The sequence below is a fragment of the Pungitius pungitius genome, chromosome 11, assembly GCF_949316345.1.
Source record: "Pungitius pungitius chromosome 11, fPunPun2.1, whole genome shotgun sequence".
Classification (NCBI taxonomy): Eukaryota; Metazoa; Chordata; class Actinopteri; order Perciformes; family Gasterosteidae; genus Pungitius; species Pungitius pungitius.
In genome coordinates, this window is record NC_084910.1 from 11413031 (window position 1) to 11420819 (window position 7789).

The following is a 7789-nucleotide window of genomic DNA, read 5'->3' on the forward strand; positions in this document are numbered from 1 at the left end:
TGGTGTCAGCGGTGCGACTAAATCATTTATCACTAGCCAAGAAAAACCAGGATGAATAATTGAGTCCAGATGTAGCTGATTCAAGCTTGATACCAGGGTTCATTTCCTGTCTGTGCTTTGTAAGACAACCTATTACACCTCCCAGGCAGCTGCCGGGTCTTCTGGCCGAGCCTGAATATCAACACTGCTCAGGTGTCGGTGTAAGGATCACACAACAGTACCAGTCTTCCCCTATTTTTAAATTGGATCCTGACAACTACGGAGCGAATATGCTGCATCAATTATGTAAACGTGTGTCCTGTTTTATCATTTTTTAATAACATATTCATCTGGATAACAAAGAGGAATGTTAACATAAAATGAACTCAAGTAAAGCCTAGTTCATGGTTCTGCGTTTTCAGAGACGCACACGCACACGCAACAGCAGCCCCTCGCGTGCTTTTTCTAGACTAGCTTCAAAAGCTACGGCGCCTCGCGCAGCCCGCAAGGCTGTGATTGGTCAGCTAACTACATCCTTTCCGGAGTCTCACATGTCAAAGCAAAATCCCGCCATTTTTAAAAGGAAGATTTTTGAAGAGAGAATGAATCCGATTGAAAAGCTTTTGTCGGAAGAAATACGCAAATATGACCACTTATGGCGGCCTATTAGGACGCGCAGATGGCCTCCAATTCATTAAGGGAGATCTCCACAGTCGAGGGGTGTGGAGAAAAATACGGGGCAAATATGTTTGCGAAAAAGCAGCAGTGGCGATGGGGTGGGGGGGGGGGGGGTATTTTTATGTATCCCTATCGTGGTTGGGCCCACACATAAAAAAATAAACAAACCAACGACTTCCACACACAAAGACGTCATTCTCTAAAAACGTTACTCCACCTATTGTTCACGCACAAACCTTTGAAACCATCAATTGAAACGAGTCTGTCGTCACAACTGTGACAATTCCTACTTCATTACATTAAAAGAGACTTTTATTGTTTGTTTACTAATTGTACTAAAGTTTAAATTAGCCATTTAAACCATAAACCTTCATGTCATGAAAAGTCAGTATTATAACACTGCTGCAGGCCTTCCTGTCCCCAATACCTTTATATGACATACAGGACTTTTACTAAAGTACAATATGACGATACTTCTCTTCACACCACTGTTGTAACTAACTTCCTGTATCAGCCGGTAGGGTCAGGTTTTCTCCATCATTATCATAACATGGAAACACAAAATGCAAAGGGACACAAACAGCGACCCACGGACACACACTCAAACGCAGTAGCAGTTCCCTTGTTTATTTTATATGCTAAAAGATCTGGGGGGGCCATAACTCTCTAGCTGCCTTGAAAGCATTCTCTTCCGGCCCTTTGGCTCCCATGTGGTAGTAATTACGATCTGTGGCTCGGCCATGCAGGTGACTGACGCTGAGTGACCACTCCTCAGCACTGTGCATGTGCTAATGAAGCAGAATGTCCCCGTTGTCTTTATTTATAAGGAGTGTTGGGCCACTTTGACAGCAACGCTCATCAGTTATATAACATGCTGTAGCTGTTATGGCAACTTTAACGTTCATGTTTTAAACTCTTGTTTTTTTAATGGAAAACCTGGTCATGCTCCGAGGGAAACGTAGTTGCATTTTGCAGGTGGGACTGACTCTGCAGCCTTTCAAGCTACGATATGTTATTCTGTCCTCTCGCTGAAATCTATCCATCTACTCCCGCATGAATTGCATGCAAGTTTCAAAACAAATAAACACCAGCGGAGAAGGTTTGTATGGGAAAAAAAAATCCATTTGTGGAAGGATGTCAGGATTGTTAGGAAGAAAGGGTAAATAGTGGAGTGGCCTGCAGACTTTAATGTATTGTTTACATGTAATTAGTCTTTGCAGAATGAGATTCCTGACAGTGGGTCTGAGACGACGTGGCATGATAAAATAAACTCTAAACAGGGCTGTTCAAGACATCCTCCATGGACTATAAACTAAGACGCCTCCACAGTCTACCACCACCCCTTTCTAATTTTCAAAATGGGTGGTCGGATTTTCCCCACATCTCTCTCTCACTCGTTCTTGACCGCCTTTCCCAACCCGTCCGCTATCTTCCTTTGTGTTTTTTCTCTCCCTCTTAACGCCACTCGCCTTCATGATTATCTGCATTTTTCTCCATTTCTGTTTAGGTCCTTGCATTGCTTCTCCTTCCATTTCGTGCTTCCTCCCATCCACAGTGAACCCGGGTTGGAGCTTTCGACTTCCAGCTCTCCGCAGGCCCCTCCGGACTGTGAGTCGATGACACAGTCTGCAGACACGCGTTCATATGGGGGGTGAGAGGGGGGGGGCGACTGTGGCTCATTGAGAACTGTGTCGCTGTCCACCTGAGCAAACAGAGTCTCGGGGAAGCAGAGTGAGAGAAAGAGAGGCGGGGGAGAAACTGGTCAGGGGACTAGCAACCAATTGGTGAGGGAGGGCTGGCAGAGTGACAGCCAATGTACAATAACATTGGTCTTCCGCTTTGGAGCCAAGTGAGCGCTCCTTCTGGACACAACTCGGCTTCAACGGTCCTTCTTATTCTTTTTTTATATCCTCCTCTGTGTGTGTTTTTTTTTGCATGGAGCTCCCTCCAATGGCAACACATTCCTGTCATGCCTCAGTGCTGCTCCCTGTTCAGATTTCTCATTACAAACAGCATTACACGCGTTGGCTGGAGCCGGCCGGAGCCCAGGCCCCGGGAGAGACCGGTGTCCTCGGTCCTGCTCAGGAGAGAGGTGAGAGTGTTGGCTCAATCAAAAAAACTAACAATCACAGATACTAACTTCCTGCACCCTCTAGCTTTTAGGATAAGAGAAAACAAGCCGTCCATCCAGACAAGTTTTTTAACGCCAATCGAACTTTGAACTCTAAAAATTCCGTAAAGACCTTCTCTCACTGCTGAACGTCAACCAAAACCCCCAAATACTTTGGGAAATTTAAAATTTTTCCATTAACATTAAACTGTCAAGAGAATGGCCAGTTCATCTTTTGATTTTGATACCTCCTTGTTATGTTGGGATATGATGAACCCCCAATTTCCATCTTGCCTATTTATGATTATGAAGTGGAGCTGCCTCAAAGGATACCAAAGCTTTATAGAAAGCAGGCCTCTTTCTCTCTCTGCTCTCTCATGTCTGTCCAAGTGCAGCACCAGCGACGTGGAGCTGCCATGACTCCTCAGGCTGTCTCTGTGGTGATGACAGACAGCTGACTGTTTCTATTAGTGTGAAAAACTGGGGTTGGAAGATAGAGCCCGCGTACGCATGATGCGGAAGAGACGAGAGTAGCGCTTGGTATTGGTAATCATCTAAGACTTATAACTTCTGAGGGATGGAGGCCAGTTTCCTCATAGAGCAACAAGTCAAATAATGTATGAACTAAACCTGTAACTCACTAAGGCTTCCGACCGATATAGAGTCAACATTTATTTTTTCATCAAGTCTCCACTTGAAACATTTCCAAAATCCCACACAGCCACAGCCCTTCATCTTCATCCAGCAACAAATTAAATGAGTGTTGAGATTTTAACCACTTTATCAAGAAAACACACAGTAGAGTGTTTTGCCCATTGTCTCGTGCCAGAAGATCTGTCAGAAGATCTGTCAATTTCTTCAAATCCATGGAATTACACTCTGCAGCCAAGATATAAGTGGTTACAGTCTTCTTTGGAAGATGAGATGTAGACGTTGTTTTAAAAGAGGCTGTTGGTTGTCTTCCATATGTATATGGAGGGATTCGTGATATTCGTGCTCTCTCATTATTTTCAGAGCTGTCGAAGGTGTGTTCAGATGCCAAACAGCTGCCTACAAGCACAGATTTTAAACAAATTACATATTGAGAGTGATAACCTTTGGAAGCTTTTCCTTTTAAACTCAGTCACTAGGAAGGCATTGCACGAATCCAGATGTAAATACTTGTGTGTTATATTTTAGGTTTATTTCCCTCCCCCCATAAGAGAGCAGGTTGTCCAACTTTACATCCAGAAGCCAGCACTGGGACCAGGAAGTCCAGGCCACCTGTTTCCCACTCACTTTTACGACACTCTTGGCATAATGCGGGCTTGTTCATGGCAGATTAACACCAGGCCGTGAGGTGGCAGTGCCAGCTGAACTTCAAAACGTGAGGGCAACTGCCTTCACCTTCATTTAACCACAATTTGAAGTATCCTATGCTTTTAAATCACATGATCATCCCCCCCCCACACCCCCCCGCCTCATGCAGATAATGATTTTCCTACTTTGTCAAAAGAAAAGCTCTGTCACGACTCTCAGCATCAGCGTGGGCACACATTCCCGTCTGGTCGGGTAACACATTCCTACATTACATCGGTGGTGCGTTATGTTCAGTCAACAACGTGCCTACACTGAGCTGTTCTGTTGAAACTGTGATGTAGCACCGTGGATCTGTCACAGTGCTAATTCACAGTCTGGCCTCCACCAAAACAAGTCACACAACATTAAACTGTGCAGCTCATTTCTGGTAATGAATCATGTGAATAATACAGTGACTCTCCTGAGCTTATCACGACTGCGATGACTTTTTAAAATAGTCTCATATGTCGCCCAGAAATGTTTACTTCACCCTCTGGATCACACTGTGGTTTCACACTCGCAGAGCAGAACATCACAGTTCATTTTTTAGTATTAAAGATTATTAAAAGTCCCTGAAAAAAATGAGGGCAAGATTATAAGCTACATTTTATTTGACAGATTTTCTTTCCCAAAATAGACAAATCCCAAAAATCCCTAAATGTAGTTGCAAAGTCACAAGTTGCGCATTATTTCTTCAGGCCCTCTCCCAAATTACCATTGTGGACGTACACATATCAAAATGAGCAAGAACAACGAACATTGAGTTCCTCAGTGTATTCATGGTTTCATTTCACCAGAGCATTTGATTTAGCGATTAGTGTCGTGCTGTAAAGAACATTAATGTGACCGAAATTGTTCCGTTGAAATACTCGGTTTATAAAAAGTATCAATATCAACGAATAGCTTGGACTATGACTATTACTGAGCAATACATTTAACTTGAGACAGGCCTCGGGCATGACGCGTGTCCTCCAGTGTGTTTGAGAGGTGACGTTATTTGGAACTCGCGAAGATGAGCCAACGTGGCAGCGGCGTTAATGGAGCTCCTCCGACCTGCACCAACCAGCAGCAGCAACAGGCGCCTCATGTATCCACACACAGAGGATTCCCCCGGAGATTAAACTGTGATATAGTGCTGTGGGATCACCCTTAACATACAGATGCTTTGGGGACCTTTTCAGGGACCCCCACATTTTACTCTCTCAATATATAATGACAATGCGAGAGCCCTTAAACCCTTCATGAGAAATATTTCCCCAGAGCAACAGCTCCCTGCGGCTGCATTCCAGTACTATCTTCTGTCGTTAATCTCTCTTAAAATGTACAAATAAACTCCAGAATAAGACATTCTATATGTGGTCCATAATAAGTACGTGTTTGATGTAAATGTTTAATGATCATTTATTTAAATGATAATGTTATTGTTAAGTAGTAGAATTTGATGCAGAACTGAATTTCTTTCCATGAACATTTTTTTTAAGGGAGGGGTTATTTTGTGGTGTTTTGAGTCTGATCCTTTTTATTGGCTTGCTGTGTTTCCCTTACAATTATAATGCTAGATATTCCACATACATCATGAGACAAACCCCAGGGGTCCGGGGGTCACAAGCCACAAATGGCTACATTTTAGGAGAATTGAGCTCCAAATGTTCTCTTGACACAGAGCTGGAGAAGAAATCTCAGGTCTTACGAGCCTACTGGGTGTCATTTTGCCCGGCGGTGCATTCAAGCAACACTTACAACACGTCCTGTCCAACTAGCTGAGAGCAGCAGACTTTCTTTATGGGCTGCGGACTGGATGGTGTGAGGGAGGTGGGCACATAAAAGTGCCTGCTTGTAGGAACTAAAAGGGAGGACTCTGCCTCTCGTGAACAACGGAGCCCCACTGATGGGATTCTCTCAGACAGCAGAGGCCAAGTTTGCCGGTCCCCATCTCCTGGGTGAAGGGGCCACTCTCCCGGGCCACTGTGGTTCCTCAGTATCACCTATCAGCCAGGTCAATCAGTGGCTGAGATAAAGCAGTTCCTCAGGCCGGATGGTCTTTGAACACAGCATGGGGGAGAACTCCCCCAGGCCTCTTATCTCATTAAACTTGAAAAGGTATATTAATCCTTGAAAGTCTAAGATAACAGAATGGATAACACCTGTCACAGACACTGTCGGTAATATAAAGGCTAGCTGCGTTGGCTCATCAATGTTTCAACTTAGGAAACAAGAAAGGATGTGGAATTTTTCTTCTGCTCTCAAAAAATGGTGATGTTTCATGTTCATTTGCATTACATTTTTCATTCAAGTATACAATTCTTTGTAATTCATTAGGGCTGTAATACTCTAGTGAAGTATATGATTGAATGTGAAATGACAAGCCATCAAAGAAAGAAACGTTGGCCTCACAGAAATAACAGGCCACAACGGCAGAAATCTGACGACTGCACATTTATCTGACATCAGGCCGATTATTTCTCTGTTTTCTTTTTTGAGGAGCATTTTTTCGCGCCAGCACACAAAACAGGCTCCTCGGTTTGCTTCCAGTGCTGCACTGTCCTCCAAGCCGAGCCCAGTTCACAGCACATGGAAGGAAAAACACCAAGTTGTCATAATAGATGCCAGATTCAAAGAGATCTTAACATGGAGGAAGCGGGAATATTTCCTTAATATTCTGTTTCATTCTCATTTTTTACTCTGGTGGGCAAGCTTTGACATGTTTGATCAACAGGTATATCTAAAATCAGAAAACAAAAGCAACAAATTTATCCAACGCTGTAGATCACAATGTTGACTATAATGCACTGTTTTGCTGTATGTTTGCCTTCAATCAACATCTGCCAATCAGGTGAAACTAGAAGAAGAAGAAAAGACGGCAACATCAAGTTAACAAACTATTGTAGCTACTGTTCATCGTTTTTTTTCTCCTTTTTCTTATTCAAGATCCACATTTATAGATGGAAAAACTGATTTTATGCAAGTGAATACATTCTTTTTAAACTGTTCTCATGAGAGTGTGCTAACAATTCTAAGAGATTAAAATATAACATAAACTTTGTCAGCTAGGAGGAGCCCTTTGTATAGATGTTTACATTCTTTAGGTTTTCGGTTCGAATCCTTGACACAAATAAGAGGTGTAATAAATGTTTCTTGATTGTTACTGTAAAAGTGCCTGAAAAGTCCACTTCAAGAGATGTCCTCTTCCTGTTTTATGCTTTTAAGTGTCAACTTAGACACAGAGGCTTTGCTTGTCCGGGATATTGTGTGTTGGGTCCATAATGTTGTTGTCCATACACCATCTGTGTAGGTGTAGGTGAGTAGACCTGCAGAATGTTTTCTTTTCCGTCTAGATGAGGCAATGATTTTCATGTTTTACTGTGGTTGCTAGCAATTGATGACAGAAACTCAGTGGACTGGTAGGACAAGGGGACACACTAAGAGATTAAGCAGGAAAAGCAATGTGAAATATCTGTCATTTTAAAATTTGAGACCTGAAAGGTGTAGTATCACGTGCAAAAAATGTAGGTTATTTACCGTGATGCTGGAACAATAAATCTCCAGGCTACATCATTCCACCAGTCATGAGATTTAGCTGTGTAACGATAGATGCTTTCTTTTTTTTAATAAATAAGCGAGCACGGTCAGTTGTAATCACTTGGTATTGCTATAGAAGGATGATAAAGATGGCTACGGCTGTTA